Genomic DNA, 16145 nt, shown 5'->3' on the forward strand with positions numbered 1-16145 from the left:
ATCTGTGATTGACCAAATAAGTTTGAATTTAATCTAAGTTAGTGTTGGAAATGAAATGAAAGAAAATTTCATTACTTTTTCAAGATAAACTATTACATTTTATATATTCTTCATGCTAAACGTACTTAAAATGAGAAAAGACGAGTAATTAAATATTCACGAGAACTTAATTGAGAATCATCTCTCTCAATATAATAGAAAATATTTATATTTTTTTTTATGTTCATACATAAATAAAAAAAATACACACGCATAAACTCTTACACGATTACAATGCTACATTATATGTGAGTAAACCTTTATATGCGAAAAATTATGATTTTAAATATAGTTTGCTAATATATTTTAACAGGCGCATATAAAGGTTTAGAGTTCAGACTTAGTATTTTTTTATGGGGCTGGAGAGAAAGCAGGCAGACTTTGAGTGTAATAATAACCTGAAACCGGGGGCTAGCGGATGAGTTGCAGACCTTTCAGGTAATGGTACGCTCTTTTCTTTAATGCCCCAAAGTTGTATCAGTTCGGAAATCAGCAGCTGGTTTCACAAATAGGTGATGCGTTTTTGACATATGTAAGTGATATTTCCCGTTGAGTTTCAGTGTTATTTTTAATTAATGCCCAAAAAGTATACTCAAATAATAAATAAACATTTTTTTGATACAGGACTCACTTTTTTTAAATCGATCAACTAAATATGAACTTTCTTTTGAGACACCTGTTATTACCCATTGTGAGGATGGTTTAGTTCTAAAGCTCATAGCTAATTAAGTTAATTTAATAAACGGTATTTATAACATTTTACAATTACCGTGAGTAATTGTTATAAAATGAAGGTAAATGGGATATATTATATATTATAGGAATGTTATGCACTATATTACGATTAATACATCAAATTAGACTTTAATGGCAGCTAAGAAAAAGGTGTTCCATGTATCTTCCCATGTGTCACATACGGATACCGCTTGGGTTTTATATCAGAAACATCTTTTAAAGTTGAGAATTTGCCAAAGAGGAATAGAATGAAGCATGGTGGGTGTTACACTGATACATCGCAAAAGAGCAGAACATATACGTTTAACGACCAAAGTAGCGGACATTATACTGAAAATAAGGCAATTGAAATGGCGCTGGACCAGTCACATGATGAGAGATAGTAGGTTGAAATGGACAAAAATTATTACAGAATGGCAACCACGAGATGGAAAAAGGAAAGAGGAAGACAGAGAAAGAGATGGGCAGACGATATAAAGAGAATAGGAGGCACAACTTGGACAAGAAGAGCTAATATTTAAAAAAAACAAATGGAAGCAGCTGGAAGAGGTCTTTGTGTCACAGGACACGCTGAAAACATCAGCGATTAAGTTAGGTTATGTAACTTAACCAAGTGTTTATATATATTATACTGTGTGTCAGCAATAAAGGCTTAGTAATAATAATAAAAAAATTTCAAGGTGACTTTAAGTTTGAAGAAGTAATTATTATTTGGATATCGTTAAGTCTGACATTTAGCCCAGACGAGTTAGCAACAAGTTTTTTAAGTATGTACCTATATAGACGTTTAAAATGGTTTTACTGTTGGTTTAATTAAAACGTTGGCGGAGCAGTTTGATCCGACAAACAAACTATAAAATTGGTTTCTAAGTACAGTCTCTATCACAACTATCACGGTCTTTAGTCTTCTTTGGTTTGCACCCTGGAGAATGCTCCTTGGAACTACACTACACTTGATTACGGTTATTTATTTATTTACACTTCGTTGCAAATAAAAGAAACACAATACATAAAAATTATAAGGGATGCAACGGGCGGCCTTATCGCTAATAGCGATCTCTTCCAGGCAACCCTAGTTAAAAAGAAAAACTAAAAAAAAGAAACATGATGCGTGCGAGAAGTGCAGAACCAAATGTTATATAAAATATATATATGTATATATATAGAACCTTAATCTAAAGTAATACAAAAAAGAAATTAATTACAGACTAAAAACTTAAAAGCTAATCTTACAAATTCATGAACAGATTACATACGTTTACACTGGAGTTTCACCTGTGACAATCCCAAGTGTCGCACTACACGATTTGGATGGTTTGATCGTGGAACTGCTTGCCTTTAGACTCGTCCTGGATAGGCGTGATCTCCAATAGCCAAACTCACTTAATATCAAACGTAGGTACTGTAGGTTCTTTAGAATATTTGTTGATTGTTGATACAATACATATATTAGTTACATAGTGCGGTCCTTCTTTATACCATCAAAGGAATATAGATAGAGACTCACTGTGAATGACCTCTACCCCATCTATGGGATGTAGGACATTAAGTCAGGTCAAGGCAAAAAAGCCTCGGCGCGTGCTTAAAATTCTTGCCACTTAAAAAGTGCCCAAGCGAGGAAGGTCCATGGAAGGGATGGATTACCATCCCTGCAAGTACTGGACTCAATCTGCCCTAGCTACTAAAGCAAATGGTCCAGTCTGCGAAGGATACTTGCTGTGTCAAGCATCTTCACAAACTATCAATGGGCGTGGAGAGGTGGACGCAACCGCCGTATAAGGCTCTGCTGTTACCGCATCCCGCCTAAAGCGATTGTTGGTGGCGCCTTAGGGTTTAAGTGGGTATGCACAATAGCTAGTCCAACATGACCCTCCCGCACTAAGCAGTTGCACCGCGGAAGGATATGCGCAATGCATATCTAGCTGCTGTGGTCTCTGGCAGAAAGACCAGCGCTGTGGAACAGTCTGCTCCTCAGCATAATGCAGAGCTAGGGCCAATTACAACCACAGCACACACATATTACACAATTATACATATTACACATGTGTTTCTGTGTGTGTGTTTTGTTAGTAAAAAAATTTATGTCTATGTCTATTAAGTCTATATTGCCAAGTAAAAAAAAGAATCTCAAAGGCCTACAGCATTCGCCTTCTACCGTGTCCTTCGACTGTTGCATTTTTCCAACGAACTAAGTCGCTGAACTACTGAGCCATCGAAGCGATAACAGATTAGCCACTAACATCCTACAGTGATGGGTGTTACACGTGACACGGTAATAAGGTTACGTGACACGGCGCGAATAATTTCCGGTTCCCGAACGATCCAATTTCAGACATCAGTAAACACTTTCGTTTGTTTTTCTGAATGTTAAACAGCGATAAACCATGCATGAAACTCATTTTGATGATCTGCTCTTGATCTGTGTTCAACGGATTTAATTATCTTCGAATCAAGAAGTTCGTCATGGACCAAGATTCGGTATGAGAAATACATATATTACTCTAATTTTTTTGGATCTTTGATATATTTAAAAATCGGCATCCATTTGAGAGGGGAAAGAGGTGATGTTTCCTTGTTTTGATCCCAGTCTTCCTGGTTGCTTTATCAAAATTAGTCAAGTTTATGGTTCCATTAATTAAGTATTAAAACTGATATAGCTAGGCAACCTATCTGCGACTTTATATGTAACATAATATATTCCGACAGAAAGAGACTAAGGAGTATTTTAGTTAAAAGAGTGATTTAGTTTTTTGAATGAGGAGGTTTAAGCTTTAAGTGAGAGTGTACATCTCTTCTATAAAATCTCGTAGACGTAAACGAATCATTTTAAATGTTACATGTTCGTTAAGATGTCCTATTTATAAAACAACTAAACGTTTTTCATATTAAATTTCGTCTTTAAAACATTTAAGTTGAATTGAAATGATATGTGAAAAAGCTGATCGCAACTGATTTAATTATTTTTTTAAATTGTGTTTTGTTTTTATTATTATCTAGGACAACTTTTGTCCTTTTTTTATTATTTATTTATTTCCTATTTTTACAGTAACTTAATTCTAATACGATGGACAACATATTAATATGAAAATTAAACTAACAACATATTATAAACAAAACTTAAAAAACCTCAACCTTTTTATAACTAGCTACACATAATGCAATTCTTGTGAATTCAGCTAGCGTGCAACTAAATATATCCGTCTCACATGCAATAATATCCAGGGTGCGCAAGACACGCGTAAATGGCGCTTCTTAGTAAATTTGTACGAGCTCGGGGCACTGCAAGCAATTGCGACCGCTTACCACGTCCAGTGTGATTATTTGGCACACGCAGCGCTAGTCTCTCCATTTCCGCATTATTACCACCTCTAAGTTATTGTTTCAGTTATTCTACTAAGGTTGACCAATTCATACTAAAACATTAGTTTCCAGCTTCCAGCTTTATATATAGGCTAACGACGAACATTTGTAAGTTTATAAAAGTGTTTTAATGTCAATTAACTCTTTAAACATAATTTTATTGATTACAATTAAGTATACAGTATTCACAATATCCTTAACCTACAAAGTAATAATAAAAGTTATTTAAAAAAAGCAAAACAAATTTAAAAAGTTTGGTGGTTGGCAGTATACCTTTAACGCTGGCAGCATTTCCCTGCTGTATTCAATACTTATTCGTTGAGCCAGGAATGCACCAGCTCTGGGGTCTCCAGTACTATCTAACAGGCGCCAACTTAAATGTTTAATAAGCGACCGTACATTTGAATCCCACGGCACCAGTCACAACTAAAAGGGAACAAAATCGAAGTTGGAGGAAAAATTTATATTTGTGCCGTTTATTTTAGTGCTCTTTTACTATGTTTTAATTATTTATATTCATGGCTCAAGTGAAGAATATAGTCTAAGATATTACTATATATAAGTTTAAATAATTTCGCCATGATCTTAATACATTTTTATGTGACACAAAGTTACTATTTGCTTTGGAATTGTTCATTCAAACAATTCTTTTAAATCGTTAGAAAACATATCATGTCCGCAAGCAAAAACGAATTTTCGCCCATTTTCATGAATTATTGGAGTAACGATCACATCTATCACCTGTGTTCGAATTGAATACCTACATTTAGATCAAGGAGGGTTGAATTTCGGGGATGTGACCAATCTATTCTGAGATACGATGACGATTCCTTATTTGGGGATACAATTCATAAGGATAAGTCGACTTGTGACACCTCCAAATTTCGTGGTAAGTGTAAATCAGAAGATATTTTCTGCTTTAGATATTTTGGTATTAAAACCTGTCCTAACCATAAGGAAAGCAACAGGCTTAGTGGCTTAAGCTTGCGACTCTCATCCCTCGGTCGTCGGTACGATCCCCGGCTGTGTACCATTGGTCTTTATTTGCGCATTTATCGCTTGAACGGTGTAGGAAAACATCGTGATGAAACCGGCTTGCCTAGGACCTTAAAAGTCGCCGGGGTGTATCAGGCATTTGCCTATTGGCAAATTATGAAACATATCATCTGAGGCCTTGACCTAAAAAGGTTGTACTGATGTATTTTATTTTTAAACATAAGGAAACTTACAAGAATAATTGAAAATCTCTATGGCAGAACAACGTTTGCCCGGTCAGTTATAACATTTTTATCTTGTAGACATCTATGTTTCCAGTATGTATAAGGAAAATAAATAATCTTGCATCAATTTCCCAAGGTTGTTAAGGTTATCGGTATAGGGCCGTTCCAGTGTTACGTAAGCAGATTTACTGCATTTTATCCCCCCCCCCCCCTCTCCCTTCTTCTTGTCAGCAAAAGTAAGCAGAGCTCTCTAAAATAGTACATAAACGCATTAATTTGTTGTAGGAATCCTCCAAAATGCATTTTGTTTACAAGCATAGACAATGTGTGGGTAATATGTGTAAAAAAGTAAATAATTACTGTTGACGTAATCACTAAATAGGAAAATCCTGAAAACCTTTGAGGGAGGAGTATACTCGAATTTTGAACAGTTGGAGGTCGTATCTCTCACCCCCACAGGGAGTCGATTTCACACAAAATTCATCTATCGCTACTCCCCACACTAGGGAGTCCCCGTGTTGTGTAAAAAATAATTTAAGTCGTGAGTGTGTGAGAGTGTGAATGGGAGTGTAGCAGTGAGTTGTTGTGATCCTCAAACTCATGTTAATATATTATTTTCCAGCCTCCGAAATATGTCTTCCGTAACAATCCAACTTGTTGTCGATTTTAAATTATAAAGTAATGTACTCTCGTTATCTAAAAGTAAATGTACTATAAAAACAATACATGCCTTATAACATAAATTTATGGTATATTAAAAAAAACATATTCTCAATTATCACGTATTAGTAAACAAATTAAGAGGCTATCAGGTGAACCTTCAAAGAACTTTGCAAGACATCATAGGGCAAAAATATTGAAATTTCAAAGAAAGCTCGGTTTCAAAGGCTCCACCGAAACTTTCTCATAATGTTTTATCTAATTTCGTAAAGAAAAGGATTAATTAAATTCCAAACTCCGTAATAAAGTCAGCCTTAAGGTACAATGCTAAATAGTCTAACGATGTAACGCGCCGTTCGTAAAATTAAAATTCATTAAAGGTTTTAACAGCTCGTTCGTCAAATTCTTGTTAATTTTCACTGGAATTGTTTGAATGGTAGGGTTTTAGCGACATGAATAACGCTTTACCTATTAGTGTTTTTTTATTGTATTTGTTTACTGTATAAGCAGTGTTGGCCTAGTGGCTTCAGCGTGTGACTCTCATACCTGAGGTCGTAGGTTCAATCCCCGGCTGTGCACCAATGTACATTCTTATGTGCGCATTTAACATTTGCTTGAACGGAGGAAAACATCGTGAGGAAACCGGCTTGCCTTAGACCCAAAAAGTCGATAGCGTGTGTCAGGCACTGGAGGCTGATTACCTACTTGCCTATTAGATTGAGAAACAATCATGAAACAGATAAAAAAATCTAAGGTCCAGACCCAAAAAGGTTGTAGCGCCACTGATTAAATTTTTTATTATTACTTCTAGTACTTGTTATCATAAGTGTATTAAATGGAAGAGACTAGCTGCCCACAACATCTAGCTAGTACATTTTTTATTGAACAGGGGGCAAACTGGCAGGAGGCTCATCTGATGTTAAGTGCCCATGGACACTATCATTGCCTGAGACAGATTTTAAAATCCATCGGCCATAATTTTTATTATGTTGCTAGTAACAACGTTTCAAAATAACCATAACAAAACCCTGAACAAGTCAAATCCCTAAGCGTTATAAGGGTTTGTAAATATTTTATGGTTCATTAAACACAATCTTGGTTTCAAAGTTTCCAGCTCATACAAACTCCTTTGTGAACTGAAAACATACTTGGAACAATATAAGTTAAATATGTTATATTGAGTACACTTTTAAGTATACTTATATGTCTATAGAATTATGTACGAATGATTGTATTGCCCCCTCATAAAACACAGCAGAGGGGTTGAGTACTTTCAGCTATTCTTTTTTTAAATTCGCTTTAAACACTTGTATAAGGATCTGTGATTGTGAACATCTATCTAATATATAAAATTCTCGTGTCACAATGTTCGTTCCCATACTCCTCCGAAACGGCACGACCGATACTTATGAATTTTTTAATGCATATTCAGTGAGTCTGAGAATCGGCTACTATCTATTTTTCAAACCCCTAAGTGGTTAGGGGTGTCCACCCCAAAAATTTTATTTTTATTTATTTTTTATGATACAATGTACAATCCCTAATTTTCACCCCTATAGGATCAACCCCTTTTTTATTATTGTAGTTGTTTTTATTGAACTAAAAAAATGTTTTCTACAAATAACTAGTGGACCCCACAGACGTTGTCCTGCATGATATTTAAAGCGATTAGGATATTAGGCAAAGTATGAAAGTACCGACTGCAGTGCCATCTGCCGGGCTGATTTGTGAATCTAAACCATTCCCAGATCCCCTTGAACACACACAAAAAATTTCATCAAAATCGGTCCAGTCGTTTGAGAGAAGTTCAGTGACATACACACTCACAGAAGAATTATATATATAAAGATATACGCATACATGTCAAAACAAACGTTTGCCGGGTCAACTAGTGTATATATATTTGCATTTATTTTATCTTAACCATATGTGGCAGAATAAATAAATATGAAAGTCGATGCCCGATTAGTTAACTGATAAAAGCCGATGACCTTATTAGGCTATCAATTGTTGATTCTATGGTAATCTTTTAAATGCATTGTGTTCATATTTTCTTAATACAAAGAGTAATGACATGCTGTTTACTCTAATAAATTGTACGGAAATCATACTCAGCGATTAAGTTTCTATTTTTACCGAATCCCAGTACAAGGCCTATCTTGGCGCCAGTTTTTTTTTTTTTATTTTTTTTTATTGACAAAAAGCTTGCCAACGCTCGGCACACTTGTACAAGAAAAATAAAATACAATATTTAATGTGACATCATACAAATACCAATCAAAACAATTATTAAACAAAACAAACATTACAAAAAAAAAACAATTACCAATAAAAAAAAAATACGAAAAACTAAACAAAAATCGATTATTTCGAGATTTCGATTTGTATTTCGTGATCATTTGTTTTTTTTGCAAGTAGTTGTTATTCTATTTAAACGATTTTTTAGGTTTGAAACGGTTTTCCTCACGATGATTTCCTTCACTGTACGGGTGTTAGAAGAAAAAGTCAATCAGTGCACAGCCGGCACAGAGATCTGTTAGATATTTTTTTAAATCAATGGCTACAACCTTTTTAAGTCTGGGCCTCAAATTCTGAATCTGTTTCATGATCATTCAGTCATTAATCAATCTAATAGGCAGTACAGTTACAATTAGAATTACAAATCTACAGTAAATTTACAATTAATTTAACTTCTTTCTGACAATTCATAAGTGTACTTGTTTACCTACATGAATAAAGATATTTCGAGTTTGAGTTTGAGTAGGTAATCAGCCTCATGTGCCTGACACACGCCGTCGACTTTTTGGATCTAAGGCAAGCCAGATTTCTCACGCTTATTTCCTTCACCATTCGAGCGAATGTAAAATAGGACATAGAAAGAAATTCCATTGGTACACAGACCTAAGACCTCAGGGATGAGACATGGCTGAAGCCAACTCTGCTCTGCTGTTAGATATTTAACCTCGCAGTAAAATGTTAAACCAATTTCACTACTAGTCTTCGGTCCTTAGAAATCCTTTAATTTGGTGACGTCATTTTATTAAAAAATGTTTTGCCGCTCATTACGACACGTGCGTAACTAATAGGATATTATTACCTCCGAGGAGCGAAAGAAGCTTATTGCTTATTAGAAAAAATAAGTCCCTGCTACATATCGACGTAGGAATGCATATTTGCTGTAAGTAGACATATTGCAATTGTTCACCAGAGCCAAAAAACTAAATTAATTTCGGAAAAAAATTAATAGTGTCGAACCTATCCATGATATTGCTACCATTTTTGAAACATATATTTATTTAACTGCCAGTCACCATTTGCAATGTAAACTTTTTATCCAAAGTTACTATAAGTACGTGTTTGGCTAGTTACAGCAAACAGTTTTTTAAATCACAAATCTTTAAAACGCTGTAACTAAGGAAGAAAAATGTACGCGCGGAAATATTATCAATTTACAGGCGGTAAATATGCTGTATGCAGTACATTTATGTATTTGAGTACTTTCAATTGCAATTCAAGATGTAAGATTAGTTTATAATTATGATTAGATCTAGAAATGCAGTGGGTCATTTGGTAATGTAATGTTTGCTTGAAATAAAATGTCGTAAATGGTTAAAAAAAAACTGCTGTAAGTAAACGAATGTAAAAATCACACGCCGCAGAAATGCTGTAAGTAGCGTTAAGTTTTTAAATGGGAAGAAGTAAGTATTTGTAAAGAAAAAAATGCAGTTTTTCTTTTGCTGTAAGTACAAATTGTCTAAAATGACTGGATTTTGGTCCACATACAGCATTTAATCTTGCTAAAAAAAATATAAGTACGGGCGTTTTCAACGGCGTATGTAATTTTTTTTTCATCGTAGAGGCACAGGACCCGGAACATTCGATGCGGTTTTTTTTTCTGATTCCAATGGCAGTAAAAAGTCACTTTAGGTATTTTGTCTACTTACAGCAAATATGCTTTCCTACGTCGATATTTTAACTGGGTTTCTGTGTGTTGATTTAATTTATATTTTGTCTGAAAAACTAATAGGCTTAAGAGATGTTTGCAAGAGTCTTTAAATGATTATTGTCAGTGAGTCTGATGAGAGAACTTTTTATGGTTAGATTATGATTATTTTAAAGTACGCTTTTGGTATTGTCTTTTATTGACATAACCTTTACATATTTAAAGAAAAAACTTTTTAACCGGATTAAATTTATGTATTATTATAAATTTACAATTATTTAACATACTTTTAAATTTATCCGACGTTTCGCGTGCTTTACAGCGTGCGTGGTCACGGTGACTGAAGACAAAAGGTGTTGGATGTCAAAAGTAGCTGTAGAGAAAGTTGCATTATCTGTATCCAGATTATCTGTATAATTTATAATAATACATAACTTTAATCCGGTTAAAAAATTTTTTCTTTAAGTACGCTTTTGTTCTTTTGCTTATCTGTGACGATAAATGATAGCGCCTTCCATTATAAAGAGGGAATGCTGTAAAATTATAAACTATTTGAATGCTTTTCGGTTATGGGTTATTTATGTAAAATAAAACAAATGAGTACATGTTATTTATAAAAAAATAAACAAGGAGTCTGAAACAATATAAAAACTGATATAAAGCTAAACTAAATCTTAAAACTAACTAAATAAAGTAGCCAGGAGGATTTTTGGACTATCCTATGAAACTAGAAAGAGAAAGAGAAATAGATTGTTATTATATTACACAACAATTGTACACCTTATTTGTGAGTCCAAAAGCCTTATAAAGTGATAATAATATCCAAAATTTGATATAACAGAAGTAAATGATTTATAATTCAAGACAGCCCAATACACCGCGATCACCGACCGTGTTTACCTGTCTTTCCACCACCCTCAACCTATAATAGTGAAACAAAAATAATAAAATAATTACTACCAGTATTGGTAGTAATGAGATTATGTTTCTGTGATCGCTATTCACTTGGTTATACGGGAAAGAACATTTACATTTTATCAACATATATATACTTAATTAGGAAGTAGGTGAAGCTATGTATAAGGATCACCTACTTCTTCAGTGTGCAACTGATATTCTTGAGTTCGTAGGTTCGATCCCAGGCTGTGCATTAATGGAATTTCTTTCCATGTGCGCATAATATATCATTTGGTTAAACGGTGAAGGTAAACATCGTGAGGTAACCGGCTTGCCATAGACCCAAAAAGTCTACGGCGTGTGTCACAGGAGGCTGATCACCTACTTGCCTATTAGATTGACAAATGATCATGAAACATATACAGAAATCTGCGGCCCAGACCTAAAAAGGATGTAGCGCCACTGAAATTTTTTTATTTAATTTATTTTTATTTTTTCCATTTGTGTGTTTTTCTGTTTCCTGTGTTATTCTTTCTTCTTATATATACTTATTTATTTCTTATAATATACACATACAAATAACAATCACTTCAGTACATGTTCTTTATGAATCTTATGAGTGAAATAAACTCCTATTTTAATGACTCACCGAACTTGGAAAATTCAATGTTCTATCACCAAGTATATAAATCCTTAATCCGTTTTCCGCCGAGCTTATAAAATCTGAATATAAAACCTACTTTGCCAAATAAAAAGCTAAGAGTTCATAAGCGATTACGTCATAAGGGATGAAAAATGACTTTTAAAATCCAGTAACCACTCCGAACTGTTGCCGGCTAAAATGACTTGAGAATTGATGCGAGATTAGTTGGAAAACGTAATAAACTTTTAAGACTTTATTCAAAAGAAATTAGTAATAATATACTAGCTATTGAATGTGACTTCGCTAGCGCGTTTATCAAATTAACAAGGGGTATAAGTGGATGATACGCAATATGACCTGTGTTCAAGTACTGCCTTGCTATTCTGTAACTCACTTTTCGAACTCTCACAGCGGTTTTTATAGCGACGGTCGCGCTCAAATCAGTCGTAAAGCAGTCATTTTACGATTTGGCATTCTCATTAACAATAAACTACAAGCTCCCTCCTTATTACAGTTACAGAATCGCAAGGCTGTACTGTCGCCACCAACTGTATCCTCTCGCCACCAACTCCAACCCGCGGCCAACCCTGTTACGTCGAGTATACTATTATCGAGATTGCGGTAACCAACTCGTTTGGTATTGTAGATTGACAATGCTGGGAGATAGGGGGTCCGGACACACGATACTTAGTCCGGATTGCGTTGGCGGCAAGGCGCTCTTGATCACAAGAATACTGCGGTGCAGAAGGCAAGGGGAAACCACTGCACTATTTTGCCATGAAAATTCGCCTTCTTTAGTTCTCATGTTATTTTCAAACGTTTTTTTTTGTAATAGGAGGCAAATGGGCGGGAGGCTAATCTGATGTTAAGTGATACCGCCCATGGACACTCACATTGCCAGAAGGTTCGCAAGTGCGTTGCCGGCTAAAGTGCACACACGTGTATAAACGTGTATACTGTATATTCTTTCTATAACATATTTTGTGTGTGTTTGATTGTGCTCATTTTAACATGTGTGATGTTTGAGAGCAAAAATAAAATAAATTCCGACACAAGCGCTAATAAAAGATTTAAGTTGGCGCCTGGTAGATCGTGTCGGTGACCACAGAGCTTCTTTCCTGGCCCAACGTATTGTAAAATGTCAGTTTTGGTAGTAATAAATGCGCCCTTACGCTTTTCATACATTCATAAATTGTAATATAACATTCACGTTTCCGAGATTGTATATATGTTAACGTAAAATTGTAAAAACCGTTAGATTGTAATCTATCTCGCGAGATTGTAAAGTGTTACAATCTAACGGTTTTTACAATTTTACGTTAACATATATAATAGGTCGTCATCGTTTATATCCTTTATAGGTAACATATGCGTCATTTAGTTTTACCACCCGGTCAAGTCAAATTACAGTTTTTTGTTAGTCCAGCATCGCAACCTCACTGTATGTTATATGCCCTGTTATATGTTACACACCCCTAATTGTATACCCTTGTTTTAAAGTATTAAAGTCACTTGACACTTAGCTTCAAACAAAGAGTTTCATGTATTTGAACACCCTTCCAACAACTGCTACCAAACTTAACTAAACAAAAAGAGTCATGGTAGTCTGTAGTGATTAATAGTTAAAAAAACTTAGTTAGTTTTAACTCCAAATCGATCCCACAGTAACATACGCATCTAATCAATTAAGGCATTTACAAAAACTAAAAAATGTTTATTCCCTTTTCCATTGAATATTTGAAACTGTACTGCCAGCTTTCATTGATTTAAAAGCTTAGTTCTGGCGACTATAGTGCCAGCTTATATGTTCCTATATGCCATTCTAGCACATAGTTTATAGATTGTTACAAGAACTTTAAAATTATAAAAAATAACGATAACTGAAAAACAAGATGAGAATAATGGAATTCGCGTTTTTAACTCTAGAAAAGAATATGAAAAGGATGGTCAAAATAATATATTTTTATATAAATACTTCAGCGGCAGCTGGTTCCACATCAAGGTGGTGTGCCGCAGAACTGCCTTAAAAAATGCTCAGTTATGAAACGACGGACGTCAAGGTGATATGGGTTAAATTTAGAATACTGTCTCGATGATGAAACTCAGCTGCTACTTTTAATCCGAACAACTCTGAACAACTCTCCATGGTAAATGTGGTAGAAGATGCACAGTGACCCTACATCTCTACGCAACCGCAAGTGATCAAGCCGCTCGGATACATAACTGATTGGCTTTTCAGACTATAACGTCATTGTACTCATTAACAGCTGATGGTTGTAAGTATCGTGTTTCATTAACGCTCAAAACTGTTACAAAAGGCAAAAAACGGTCAGAGACACACCCAAAAACATTGATTTATACATTTTTAATCTCATTAGCTACGCTGTAATGAAAATTTTACAGATAATGAGATAAATTTTAAACCGAGTCCATTAAACTTTCGCCGAAAGAAATATTAGACCCGTGGGCTTTATTATATAAACGATAAATTATAATAAGGCTTTATTTATCTCTCTTACAACATGCATTCGTAAAATATCCAATTATACAAACAAGGTTTATTTAAATTATTTGTGTGCTTTGATGTAAAATAGGTACTGTAACTTTTGGAAAAGCTACTGATGCCCTTAAGCTTAAATGGGGATTGGCAGGGTAGGTAGCAAAACTATCAGACGATCGATAGTCCATATGGGTGACCCGGTGGGGAGGCCCTGTTGGGAAACGATATAGAGGAAGGCTGTGATGGGTGGATGACGTTATCAAAACGGCTGGCTTGAGCTAGATGCAACTCACGCATGACAGAGATACTAAGAGATCCTAAGAGGAGGCCTGCACCTGCGGAGGGGTTCTTGCAAAGTGATTAGGAGTAGATATCTTTTTTTTTTGGATATCCGAGGTGGAAATGCATTTGCGCATCCCCTAAACAGGGGTATGTGGGACTCGACCCACACCAGAATCTCTGCTATTCAGAGACTGGGTGAGCAATACCCACTAAAACCACCTCGAGTAGTTCCGACAAAGCCGCGTTACAGAGGCTCCGGGGTCGCTGTCGCATTCTACCGGGACCTCAACGGCATGTTGAGGTCCCGCTCAAAAACCTCCGGTGCAGTATACACTACATAAGAGGTAGGAGATGGGCATATCTTCTCCTATTTACTCCCCGTCTTCTACCCCTAGAATTCGTCCTAAAGCGCTCCCTCTCTCGTTCTGCTGTCTCCTTCTGTAGCATGACATGCTCAGTGCTCACAGAAGGATAGGAGTAGATATCTATATTACTTAGTACAGATAAAAGTTGTAAATATGTTACTTAATATTACACTTAATATTTTTTTTATCTATAAAAATGACTCGGTGGACTTATCACCTACATAAATTAGTGTCAAAACTTAATACAAAACAGACCAAAGAGATCGGACCTCATACTATGGCTAAGAAACACAAATTTCTGAAGACATCTATGAATATACAACAAAATTTTAATTTCAAAATGACGAAGACAAATATTTCCCAGCTCTATAGGAACAGTTTTTAATAGAAGTTTCAATTGGCATTTATAGTATTTTTCTTTACTTATTATGTGTTTAAATACGACTAAGTCCCTGGATTCTTCACCTATTGCTGCGATATCATTACTAGAAAAATGGATATCTAAATGTAATATTAAATATCAATTTAAAGATATAACTTGTAATGATATTGTTATGTTTCAATCTTCTACACTTCAAACCTCCCTTGAACTATCACAAGTATTTCAAGATTAGCCAAATGTATATAGATAATGTAGCTTTATTTTATTCCATAAAAATATAAACACATATACGAAATAAGGCACCGGTCATTTTGCAAGTCTTTGTGGGCACCTGTTTTCATTGTACCTGGCCATTGTCCAGACCATTTGCATTTTTTTGAAGGGAGAAAGTTAGTGCACAGTAATCTTTGTTCTTTTCCTGATATCTGTATTTCATATTTTGGCCGTTTGCTTGATGTTCTGGATTTGTGATTTGTTTTAAAATTAAATATCTTTTATTTTATACGTAATTTTTAATTGTTTAAAATATCATTTTTTACACAAGAGCCTGGACAGACCCAATAAGTCAAATTCGATATCTTTTACAATCCGACATCAAACGCAGCGGCGACAGGCGCTAGACAGCCTTACCATAAACTACCAAAGACAATTACTTTAATTAATAGAATAAAAATACTTTCTAACAGTTACATTATGATGTATGGCGGAGAGAATAGGGTGTAGACGAAAAGGAATGACAAGACAATCGACAGGAAAAGAGGGTAAGACAAAGTGAACGGGGAACTAGGCACAATAACGAGAAAGCACGACCTGAATTTTAAGAAAAACAGGACCTGCGGATAAATGAAGATAATGACGTCATCATTGCTGACGAACTTTGTTGGCATCAGCCGTTTCATTTCGACATTAGAGTCTTTATTTTAATGACTCGAGCATTAAATAGTCGATAATTCATAGATCTAGCAACATTGTCAAGTCAAATAAACAACTGTATTTTGAATTAATTTGACTTTGATGCATATTAAAGTATAATAACAATGACAGCTGACACTGACGCCATTGTTCCAACAAAATAAATTACTTTTAATAACATTGACTATGGAATCCCGTTTACTATGG

Source organism: Pieris napi, chromosome 14, assembly GCF_905475465.1.
Source record: "Pieris napi chromosome 14, ilPieNapi1.2, whole genome shotgun sequence".
Lineage (NCBI taxonomy): Eukaryota > Metazoa > Arthropoda > Insecta > Lepidoptera > Pieridae > Pieris > Pieris napi.